This window comes from Dreissena polymorpha, chromosome 1, assembly GCF_020536995.1.
Source record: "Dreissena polymorpha isolate Duluth1 chromosome 1, UMN_Dpol_1.0, whole genome shotgun sequence".
NCBI classification, from domain to species: domain Eukaryota; kingdom Metazoa; phylum Mollusca; class Bivalvia; order Myida; family Dreissenidae; genus Dreissena; species Dreissena polymorpha.
This window is the reverse complement of record NC_068355.1, coordinates 170,861,561-170,874,424: the sequence shown is the minus strand read 5'-3', so window position 1 is coordinate 170,874,424 and position 12,864 is coordinate 170,861,561. Positions and strand designations below refer to the sequence as shown.

General features: G+C 36.2%; 1 long non-coding RNA gene across 1 annotated transcript in view; it reads left to right on the top strand.

Moving 5' to 3' along the window:
• LOC127860853 (uncharacterized) overlaps positions 1-5,192 on the top strand; it is a 70,742-nt gene extending 65,550 nt beyond the window's left edge. The window contains exons 2-3 of the long non-coding RNA XR_008039954.1: positions 4,374-4,515; positions 4,805-5,192. This is a non-coding gene — a long non-coding RNA (uncharacterized LOC127860853). The remainder of the gene's footprint in view (positions 1-4,373; positions 4,516-4,804) is intronic.
• The last annotated feature ends 7,672 nt before the right edge of the window (positions 5,193-12,864 follow it).

Sequence of the window (12,864 nt, the reverse complement as noted above, 5' to 3'; positions counted from 1 at the left end):
GGCCTTGTATACAGCACCAGTGATAATTTTGGGGGTTTGTGGTCGACTGAAAGGCCTTTCTCATCAACGTTGAAAATTGCTTCTGGCCGACTCAGCAAATCATTTTCACTCAGGATTTTATTAAGCTCCGTGAAGTAATTGGAAATTGCACCTCTGTTAGCACATCTGGCATGGGCAGACTCAAGACTGCGAGGCTTTTTGACGGACAATTCAGGAAATCTCTTAAGGAATTTGTATAGCCATCTGAGAGTAAGATTTTTATCTCTGAGGCTAAGGTGGACCGCATAGTCAGATGCCAGGTTAATAGCTTCTGTTCGGGAATATTCATACCCGACCTCTGCCATGGAATTCAAATGCCGGGCCAACATGGTTTCTTGGTCTTTTGAGAATAACTGGGTGCGGCCTGACTGAACATTATCTATTGGGATGTTACCATGGACTCTATCTTTTAGTGTAGTAACTGGTACCCCATAATTAGTGGCAGCTCTCTGCACAAACATGTGATTTATCATCACTGCATCATAAGCCAATTTTAAATCTGCCTGGTCATAGCAACTTCGATATGCGCCTCTTTTGATATCAGTATTCTGAAAACAATTTAAAAAAACAAACAACTGATAACCAAAAAATATAAGGTGTCACACGTAAGTACTTGTGATTTTTCTACACTATATACAACGCTTCCTCACGCTTTAAAAAAATCCAAACTTGTTTCTTTGATTGAAAAAACTTTTGCTAGAGAGAAGTGTTTGTATCTAGCTTTAAACACTAAAACAGCTTTTTTTACTAATCAGATATTAGATAATTACATCATTTGGACTGGTCTTGACTTTTGTGCAGCACTTACTTTTCTTTTGGATAACTTGTTTGTTGAATTTAATGGTAAAATATTTAAACAAATTATTGGCGTTCCTATGGGTACTAATTGTGCGCCACTTATAGCTGACCTTTTTTTATATTGTTATGAAAGCGAATTTATGTTAGAATTATCTAAAACTAAGCAAGTAGATTTGATTAATTGTTTTAACCTTACTAGTAGTTACATTGATGCCATACTTAATTTAGATAATCCATCATTTGAACAATATATTCACAAAATCTACCCAAAAGAACTAGTCTTAAATAGATCGTGTATATCCAATACAGACGCTGCGTATTTAGACTTACATTTAACTATTAATAATAATTTGATCAAAACTAGTTTATACGACAAACGGGACGATTTTAACTTTGAAATTGTGAATTTCCCGTTTCTAGATGGCAACATCCCTAAAGGACCTTCCTATGGTATTCACATTTCGCAGTTGGTACGTTATGCCAGAGCATGTTCGTGTATTAAAGATTTTAATGATCGTAATCTAATATTAACTAAAAAAAATGCTAAAACAAGGCTTTTTGTATCATAACCTAACAAATAAATTTGCTAGATTTTACTCTAAGTATGGTGATTTAATTTCAAAATATAATGTTTCTTTAAAATGGCATTTAAATAATGGAATCTCCCATCCATCATTTTACGGAGATGTTTTGAAGCGTGTCCGCAAATTAAAATATGTTAAACCAAATGTTCATATTAAACTTTTCAATTTAATTAACTTGTTTTTATCAAAAGGATACGATGCTTATGTACTTAAAAACACGTGTTTGATGGTTTTCGATTCACTATATCTTTCTTCCCTTAAAATTTGGAATCATTAGTGATATTATAAACTTTTTTCACTGTTGAATAAAATTGTGTCATTGTGTCGTATGAACAATTCTGCATGAAAACTACATAATAGGCATTTTTCACTGTTGAATAAAATTGTGTCATTGTGTCGTATGAACAAATCTGCATGAAAACTACATTTGGACTCAAATCGTACATCAAATCATTTCTGTCTTCAGCTGTCAAAACACCTATATACTGTTTGATTCCAATAATGTCGCTTTAATGGAATTACCATTTTTATTCATTTGCTTCTTAATATTAAATCACCTAAACTTGTTTTATTAGTAGCACAGCCCCATTAATATTTTTATTTAGTACTGCCCCTGGACTTTGTTCACGTCATTATGTCATTATGGATTTGTGGGACGTCATACGACCGACTTTCCCAGTTGTAATCTACATGCATAGGTCATTGGGTTTATAACGTTCCATTTTATTTATATTTTCTCTCTGATAGGCGTTTCTTGTTTGATTTAATTATTTTTATTTTTTTTAGCAGTCACATAAACAACCAAGCTATGTAATATGGAATTTTTACACCCATTATTGCTGCTTCTTCCTGTATTTGCGCGATGATTATCTTAGATATTAACTCCATGACACTATGTTCTCAAATCTTTTTCTATAAAGAAGGAATGTAGTTGACAATTGTTAATGGTTTATTTGATCGTTCGTCAACAAGTTGTAACTCTGTTACTCTTGTATCTTCAATGCAATTGAGTAATTAAATAGTAATTAAATTGAATGCGTTTTAATTCCCTTTTATTATTGTTCAATTTGAGTTACAATGCTATGACGTTAAATTTTATTAACACTTAAATGTATTATGAATATTGCTGGGCCAAGTGTGAGGTTGAGCGCTCTATAACCAGGTTTAAACCCTCAATGCTTTGCATTGATCGTTCCAAGGCGGTGACCCCAGCTTTATTCATATTTTGTGTTTATGTTGGTTTGTATTGTGCTGTATTGTGCTGTTTTGTACTGTTTGGGCAATCTGTCACTTGCCTTAAATAAAGGACCAACTAATTGTTTTTAATGAAAATTCAATACTGCTCCAGCAGCTGGAGTTTCACTTCTTTATATTGGTATTCCGTATTTTTCCAAGAGTTGAGCGAGTGACGTCATAGCTAGTGATTTTTACTAGTATCAATGGCAGACGATGCAGTGTACTACGAACCATTTCAGTAAGAAAACGGGTTTATATGTAGGCATTATATAGTCAGATGTGAAGAAAAGTAATTATCAGAGCTAATTCGTTGAAAAATATAAGAATTACCTGTCTAATCTCCATTATTTTTGGAAATAATCCGGAGCGTAAAGCGGAAGTAGACCGTGGGAAAACAGAAACGACCTTCACCTTTTAAATCGCGCGTGATTTCCGATGACGCGATAAAAACACAACATCGTCGAATTTCGGGGGCAGTCTACAGTTTTTCTTGAAAATCCCCAGGCCGACATCCACTGGGTCTGCAAAACACCCTCAAAACAAGGCCTTCAGTCCCAACCTGAAAATAGATTCAGACAATATTCAGTGCAGCTCATCAACAGCTTGCAAACAAAGCACAAAACGATGCAGAAAAAGCACTTTAAACTAGTATCTGGGGTAAAATAGACCTTTTTGGAGGTCTCGGAACTTGCCTTTAAAAACCCCATTTTCAGATAAACCCGGCAATCACATTTATCTTTCCGGGTAAGAATACGCACACAGTGGAAAACATGCTTTGCACTATCACAGCAAATGCTTTCAAACTGAGCAAAACAAAATGGGTCATTACCATTGAACTTTTTTGCACTGCTAACTTATTTAAACCCATCGTTGAAATCTGTCAAATGCCGGCTGCTTTAAGCAGGAAGTACATGTGTTAACATCTCACTGAGCATGTTGTTGTTGTTGACTAAAATTTAGGTAACTTAGTTTCGAATAACTGAAAACATGTGAAATTACTAGAATATTGACCATTCATACTTTAATTTAAGCTCCTGGAGTCAAAAACAATTGTGTTTAGGTCATACACCTAATGTTCAGGATATTGACCGGGGCCAATGCGCAAATAGGGCTACAGAGAGAATACTAGGTTAGCGTTGAATGTAGAGAAGTTTATGTTGCGAGGCTTAGAACGCCGGGAGCACGAGCCTTGGCGAGCGCTTTCGGTGTTCGAGCCGAGCAACATAAACTTCTCTGTATTCAACGCTAACCTAGTATTCTATTTATCCCATTTTTTTCAACGTGACATTAAAAAAATAGATCTAATAACCTTTACAATAACTTTAATTTATTCTTGAAAGTGCTTTAAATCTAACGAATGCAACCATGCGTAGTGATATACAATGTATTTGTTCTGGTACGCAAAATAGTCTTTAAAAAAATCACACAAAAACTGTACAACGAGAAAAAACATCACCATATGCCTCGAATCAATTTTACGCAGCATGCACATTTAAATACATTACGACCGCGAAAGGAAGATTTTATTATGCCCCCCTTCGAAGAAGAGGGGGTATATTGCTTTGCTCATGTCGGTCGGTCGGTCTGTCGGTCCGTCCACCAGGTGGTTGTCAGACGATAACTCAAGAACGCTTGGGCCTAGGATCATGAAACTTCATAGGTACATTGATCATGACTCGCAGATGACCACTATTGATTTTGAGGTCAAAGGTCAAGGTCACGGTGACCCGAAATAGTAAAATGGTTTCCGGATAACTCAAGAACGCTTAGGCCTAGGATCATGAAACTTGATAGGTAGATTGATCATGACTCGCAGATGACCCCTATTGATTTTCAGGTCACTAGGTCAAAGGTCAAGGTCACAGTGACCCGAAATATTAAAATGGTTTCCGGATGATAACTCAAGAACGCTTAGGCCTAGGATCATGAAACTTGATAGGTAGATTGATCAGGACTCGCAGATGACCCCTATTGATTTTAAGGTCACTAGGTCAAAGGTCAAGGTCACAGTGACCCGAAATAGTAAAATGGTTTCCGGATGATAACTCAAAACGCTTAGGCCTAGGATCATGAAACTTGATAGGTAGATTGATCATGACTCGCAGATGACCCCTATTGATTTTCAGGTCACTAGGTCAAAGGTCAAGGTCACGATGACCCGAAATAGTAAAATGGTTTCCGGATGATAACTGAAGAACGCTCATTCCTAGGATCATAGAACTTGATAGGTAGAATGATCATGACTCGCAGATGACCCCTATTGATTTTCAGGTCACTAGGTCAAAGGTCAAGGTCACGGTGACCCGAAATAGTAAAATGGTGTCCGGATGATAACTCAAGAATGCTTATGGCTAGGATCATGAAACTTCATAGGTACATTGATCATGACTGGCAGATGACCCCTATTGATTTTCAGGTCACTAGGTCAAAGGTCAAGGTCACAGTGACAAAAAACATATTCACACAATGGCTCTCACTACAACGGAGAGCCCATATGGGGGGCATGCATGTTTTACAAACAGCCCTTGTTAATTTTAGTTTCGAAAGAAAATGATCGAAATCAAATATGGCGGCGATTGCTCCTGACAAAATGATGTCGATGTCAACTTACACACAGAGTCGTTCTAAACATAAATTATTAAAAAACTACTCGCCTTATTTGTTCATGGACGCTGCAGATTTTGATGGCGTATTGATCTAGCCTTCACATCCTTTAGTTTGCGATCCAAACACAAGATACATTAATCCGTAAAAAATATATAAAGCTTGTTGCAAACGGGTTATTCTTACTGAATAGACTTTCTTTGATAAAATCACAAAGACAAAGTTTATTCATCAAAGAAAATACCATTACGTTTACTTACTTTCAAAAGCAAAACGAATAGACTACTGAACCAAAATACACACCATCAGTATGCTCTACTATGGCAAGCGGTTCGACGCATAATCCCAAGAAACTAGGTTTCTCATGAGAACCTAGGTTTTCAAATGAGAACCTAGGTTCTTGTAAAAACCTAGGATACCAAACGAGAACTCAAGTTCTCAAAATGAGAACCTAGGTTCTCATGAGAACCTAAGTTCTATGTGTCTATGAGAACCTAGGTTCAGAGCTCCAGATAAGGTTTTGTGAAATTCTTAAATTACTACCAGATTTTTAAAAAGAATTCTTAACTCTGAAATTTTATTCTTAACGTTACTAGCCTGCAACCCGGGTGAGTCGCGGTACTTAAGAAATATTCATTTGCGTCTAGAAACCATCTTCAAATATCAGATAAATAATTTATAAGACAAACATATCTGACTTAACTTCATTAGAAAATAGCCTTTTTATGACGAAAATCCTTCAATTTTAACTGCGGTATCAACAAAAACAACACCACTGTCCGCCATTGTTGTTTATTTTCCCTCCCGGTTGACTCGCGGTAAATAGGTTAAACGACACTTATATAAAATTTAACATGAATAAACATAAAGATCTGACATACCATTCATAGTAACAATCAATAACGTATATAACAATTAGAACATATGGAATTTAAGACATCAAATACAATAAATATCACAGGTATGTTCAAGCAGTGTCTAATTTTAATTCTCAATATTCAAATAACTGTTCATGTTAATTCATTCTTCTGCTTAAGAGCCTGACCTACCGAAATAATTTTTAAAAATCGGTGGTGTGTAACCCCTTCACAAAGAGAATAATATTGGTAGTGTCTGACCTAAGCAACCGCAAGCAGACGAACTTAAAAAGTGAAAAAGTTGAAATTTTTACATGGATTTTTACATAATTTTGGTTTAAAATGATGTTTTAAATCGTTTTTGGGTAGTTACTTACCAAAAATCTATTCAAATTGGCAGCAAAAGATGTTTTCTGTCAGATTTCAAAAGTAGATCACGCAGGTTTGTTTACAAACACAATCCAGAGGGCGCTAATGAAATACCGCGAGTCAAAACGACCCGCGACTCAACCGGGTTTGAGTATACTAAGTTTTGGAAAATAATTATTATTTTTTCTAAATGACCTAAAAATAAATAATAATGATTATTTTCATGCAAAAAATATCAAGATAAACATACTAGCAACCTTATTTATACGAGTTCAACAGTGTCGTTTCAGTATTATACAATTTTATTTTTCAAATACCTTCATATGCCCAAACTGTGCTTAGATTGCATGCCTTGGATGAATTTTTACATATTTCACAATTAAAACGGGTCTCCCCTTCAATCTTTTCAACGATTAGCCACGGGACTTGTCGCTTCCACTCGTTCAATGTTTTTTTGTGTTTAAGTTTGGACCCGTCGTGTCGCCTTTTGTTTAGCTTTTTCGACTGTGTCGGCAACTGAACATACAACATCGTATAAGATCTTTTCTATAATGTCTTTCTAAACATTTAACTTCGGCTCACTTTGCGTACAATATGTTAAAAGCGTGTTTTTGGACGCTTTGCAGTGTTTTAGGACGCTCTCTGGGCGCCGCCATTGTTTTTTGACGGATAGACTGTATACGCCGCTTTTATTTGAAAAAATGCGCTTTGTTAAACAAACCCGATAACCATTCTATATAAGCACCACAAAGATCTTTAATACGCGAAAAGAACTCAATACAAATCATACGAACCGATGTAAAAATAATATTCGTAACTTGATTTTGTAATTCTTAATGGTACGACAAGATTTTAAAATAAATACGTAACGGACTTGAAAATAATTCGTAATTACGAAAATACGACCCTTATCTGGAGCTCTGCCTAGGTTCTCATGAAAAGCCTAGTTTCTCATGAGAACCTAGGTTCTCAAGCGTAAACCAAGGTTTTCAAATGAGAACCTAGGTTCTCATGAGAACCTAGGTTCTCATGAGAAACCTGGTTTCTTGGGATTTCCAAAACCTTGGTTCTCATGAGAACCTAGGTTCTCATGAGAACCTAGGTTCTCGTGAGAAACCTGGTTTCTTGGGATTTCATAAACCTAGGTTCTCATGAGAAACCTAGTTTCTTGGGATTATGCGTCGAACCGCTTGCCATAATTAACCTCCAGTTGTCTCCCATTGCTTGGTACACGCTGGCAGCATATGTGTAAAATGAATAGAAATAGGCGTGAAACCGTGAATGTTTCTCCCCAAGAGCATTTTCTAAACAATGTTCAGACAATGCTCAGTAATATTCTACGAAACTTATCTGTTGAATATTTGTGACAACAGGCATTAGCCGTCGTTGACCGCCTCTTGTTCATGTTTCCGTGCATGGGTGTTCTTGAGGAATGAAATTAGTAAAGTAATCGTTCGACATATGTCTGAACACGTTAATAAAAAATTGAACTGTTTATGAAATACATCTTTAATTGTAAATATTATTTTGAGACTAAAAATTCAGATCAATCGTTACACAATACATTGTTACAGCATTAAATGAGTTTCAAATATTCAGTTCCCTTGTTCGGGCCTCAAACGACTGTACGGTACAGTTTTCTATTTTAAGTATGTCTGTGACCTACATGTAGGAAGCAATCATTATGGTTTAAAATACAAGTTTTATCTCTATTGATTATGTGTAATAATGTATTATTCAATCGTAAGATATCGGCAACACTGCAAGAAAAACTTATGCGCTAAAGACTTTGCAAACATATTTCAATAACTTGAGATATCTGCAAAAATAAAGTTCTTAACGGCGTGTTTTCATTCTGTCCAGCCCGTGTGTGATCATATGTGAACCCCATTGATCCTGCGCCCTGAATAATATGTGTCCCGTGTTCCAAACGAGCAAGTTTACGCCGTCCGACGCGTAATTCTGAAAACCTAGGTTCTCTGAAAACCTAGGTTCTCAGAGAACCTAGGTTTTCAGAGAACCTAGGTTCTCAGAGAACCTAGGTTTTCAAAGAACCTAGGTTCTCATAAGAACCTAGGTTTTATGAGAACCTTGGTTCTCATAATGAGAACCTAGGTTCTCATGAGAACCTAGGTTCTCTGAAAACCTAGGTTCTCAGAGAACCTATGGTTCCCAAATGAAAACCACGGATATGGCAATCAGTTCGACGCATAATCCCAAGAAACTAGGTTTTTCATGAGAACCTAGGTTCTCATTCTAAGAACCTAGGTTCTCATGAAAACCTAGGTTTTCAAATGAGAACCTAGGTTCTCATGAAAACCTAGGTTCTCATTTGAAAACTTGGGTTCTTGACGGCATGTGTAATCTTCAAGCGAGAACCTAGGTTCTCATGAGAAAATTAGTTTCTTGGGATTATGCGTCGAACCGCTTGCCATACTCTTCACACACAAATTCACATCAAAATAGGCACGCTTATTCTGAAAATCAATAACACGAATTAGCTAGATCTACATGTAGATCTAAATCCTTCGTCTCACCGGTTCCATCCGAGGTAAGTAGTCCATAGAATATGCACTTTTTGACGATGCTGGAACAGCGTCGTCTAAGGTTTGATAACCAGTCAAAAAAATCTTCACAATGGGGACCTATGTAAAAGACCGAGCCAGTCCGATTGAGATAACTCGATTTTTCAGTTACTTCCCTTGGCATTCGCCACTGCATAGGAGATTGCTCGTTGATTTTCATTGATAACATTCTCCTAGCAGAGTTGTCGTTCGTGTTGATAAAGGTAAATATTAATAGAACAGCATATCCTGGGGAAACAGATTCAATAAGTGTATCAGAACGTTAATTTAAAATTAGTAATTTTACATCCATTTTATTTTTATGGACCAATGAAACAACTATATATTTTCTCTATTTTGTTTGATATTTGTTCTCGATTTAGTAAATAAATTGCGAATAAAAACATGTAATATTAACTTTTTACGTGATCACAAAACTAAAGAATGCGAACAATTTCGAAGCTGCAAATTGTAAACGCTGCACTGCTATGATATATATAGATTTAACAACATTTCGTTGCGTTATTGTTCGTCCCGCTAGCGCAGTGGTAAGGACGTTCGCTTTTTCACCTTTACGACACCGGTTCGATTCCCGCTCCCGGCGCAATGTTATATTTTGTCTGTTTTGTGGTCACCATTCCGGACAGGTGTTTTTTTTCCGGATAATCTCATCCCCCCCGCAGCATTTGACCATATAAAAAATTAAAAAGTATTTCAGTACAAAACAAATAGCTGGAAATTGCAGCTATCATTCAAAATTCGTCCCAACTGTCGTCAATCTTATCTTATTAGTTAGGAGTGCTGGACACACTCCGCGTCCCAACATTATGCAGCCTCAGCGCGGAGGTAACTCATTACCTTGGAAAAACACAAATACACAGACTGGGTGCAGCCTAGGCGCGTATAGACTCAAACAAGGCAACAAACTCAAATGCGGGCACAATCATTTAAAATTTTCATATTGAATACGAAATTCTAACAGAAATTACACAACCACCTAAGTGTACATACCATGTTTGATATTTCGTTCGATTGTTAGATTTCAGCATATACATGTGTAAGGTCATTTCGCTATTAGTTAACTTATCCATATGTTCGTGGGCGAACTCGGATAGTCAAGTGCTCATACGATTGAGCTCACATGGTCCGGCTATGTGCTCATACCTACTTTCGAGAATCATCATGAAGGTATTGCCATACTTAATGAACAAGAATGTGACCCGCCTCCCAGTTTCGCTCAATGGGTCAAGTTACCTACGTGTACTACTTCCCCGTACCCCTAAACTTTTTTTCGTACCAAAAATGTTTCGTACGCAAATTTTTTTCGTACCAATTTTTTTTTCGTACCCAAAATTTTCGTACCCAAATTTTTTATCGTACCCAAATGTTCGTATCAACATACACAATTGTGGTGATATAGATAGACTTAAATTGATGTTTTATATCCATTCTCTTCAAAAGCATCGTCACACCAGTACTGTCATTACTTTGATTCATAATTACATCCACGAATCGATACATAGACACGAAAAAATGTGTGTCTTCAATGTTTTATTCCCAGACATCGCATACTTGTTTCGTGTACACCTAAAGTTTACTAAAGATGACATCACACAAATGACGCAATAAGAATGTCATTTTATGACGCAATCGATCAGCTGATTCATTTTACGGATGGCGAAAAATTATGTCCCGCGACTAGATCTAAAGGTTGTAGGTTGTATTTATAATTTTAAAGCCAAAGTTTTCTCGACTCTAGAGATTTCTTTCGAAAAATCATTCAGTGGGTGAATAATTTAAAAAGTAGTCCGTGCACGCGACAGGTATATCCCACAGTGTTGGAGACAGGAAAGTATATTCCATAAGCTGTTATACCGTTAATGTCGCGGTGAAAATGGGATAAAAAAAACTGTAGACTGCCTCCTTAACGTTGTCGTCGAATTTGGGTTACGTTATGACTTTCACGATACATGTAGATTTACACACAGAGTCGTTCTAAACATAATTTATCAAAAGAACTATACTCGCCTTATTTTTTCATGGACGCTGCAGATTTTGATGGCGTCTAGATCTAGCCTTCACATCATGTAGTTTGTGACCCAACACAAGATAATCCGTCATAATTATATTCATTTTTGAAACACTTGCTGCATACGGCTTATTCTTACTGAATAGACTTTCTTTGATAAAATAACAAAGACAAAGTTTATTCATAATAGAAAATACCATTACGTTTACTTACACCCAAAAGCAAAACCATTCGAATAGACTACTGTCAGAACCAAAATACACACCCATCAATATGTTCTACACGTGTACACAATTTCACATCCAAATGTGCTCGCACATTATGAACATCAATTACACGAATAAGCTAGATCTACATGTAGATCTTAATCCTTCGTCTCACCGGTCGGTTCCATCCGAGGTAAGTAGTCCATAGAATATGCACTTCATATTATAATTACATCCAGGATAAATGTACACGCGTCCTCAATGTTTTATTCCCAGACATCGCATACTAGTTCGTGTACACCAGAAGATGACGTCACATATGTTTGGAAAATGACGCAATAAGAATGTCATTTTATGACGCCATCAATGAGCTGATTCATAATACGGATGGCGAAAAATTATGTCCCTTGACTAGATTTAAAGGTTGAATGTCGTATAATTTTGAAGCTAAAGTTTTCTCGACTCTAGAGATTTCTTATGAAAAATCATTCAGTGGTAAAGTAAAAAGTAGTCCGTGCACGCGACAGGTATATTCAACAAGGTGGGAGACAGGCAAGTTTATTTCACAAGGTGTTATACCGTCAATGTCGGTATAAAAATGGGATAAAATATAGATCTACCCTAGGTACGGAACATATATTCTAAAACGTACCCATGAATACGAACTTTGAATTGGTCGTTGTCGTTGGCGCCAGGTATATCCTTATCGCAAAACGTTGATGATGCGCCAAATCGGGACTTTTATGTACTACAAGATGAATTTTGTTATTAATCAATCGTATCCTCAATACAAATATGATAAACAATATAATTGTGAACCCGATCCGTGTTGTATTTGGCTAAATCTATGAAGTAATAAAACTGATATTGTCATATTGAGGAACCTATACAAACGATGCTTGTAACATCGGACAGTTGGTTCAGGGAACATAAAACATACTTATAGGTCCCTGCTTGATTGTATAGGTCCTTGGTTAATTTGGAAAGAAGGACAACAGCTCACCCGAATAAGAAATCAATTAATTATTAATTAAACATGTCGGTTATTTTAAATTCATATCACGAATAATTAATTGATTTCTTATATTAACAAATTGGATAATATTTTAAGCAACTTATGTTCGTGTACACGTATTGTTTGGTGCCTGGCTATCAAGGATCCTTACACGTATTAATTAAGTTAACTCACTTTTAACAGTACTAAACAAGTTTAAGCAGTTGAGGTCAATATTTCTAAACCTCTTAAACGTGTTGACATGTGTAAATAAATAAACATGTATAAAAAAAATGAATGTATGAGCTTCATTCCATAAATGGTATGCAATAAATACAGTTTACAACATCTCTCTGTATATGGGTAGTTTTATTAAGGTTGTTTACATATATGAATTGGGAACCTGTAAGACTATTAATAGATACGTATACTGATCACAAAAAGTTTAAGCCATTGCGCAAAATTAAGAGGTTTTAAATTTATAGAAAAGTAAACATAAATAAACTGAATTCAATTATACCATTTATGAACACATGGGCCAGCGCCAGCTATATACTCAAAAAATGGGAGTTGGCGGGGGTCGG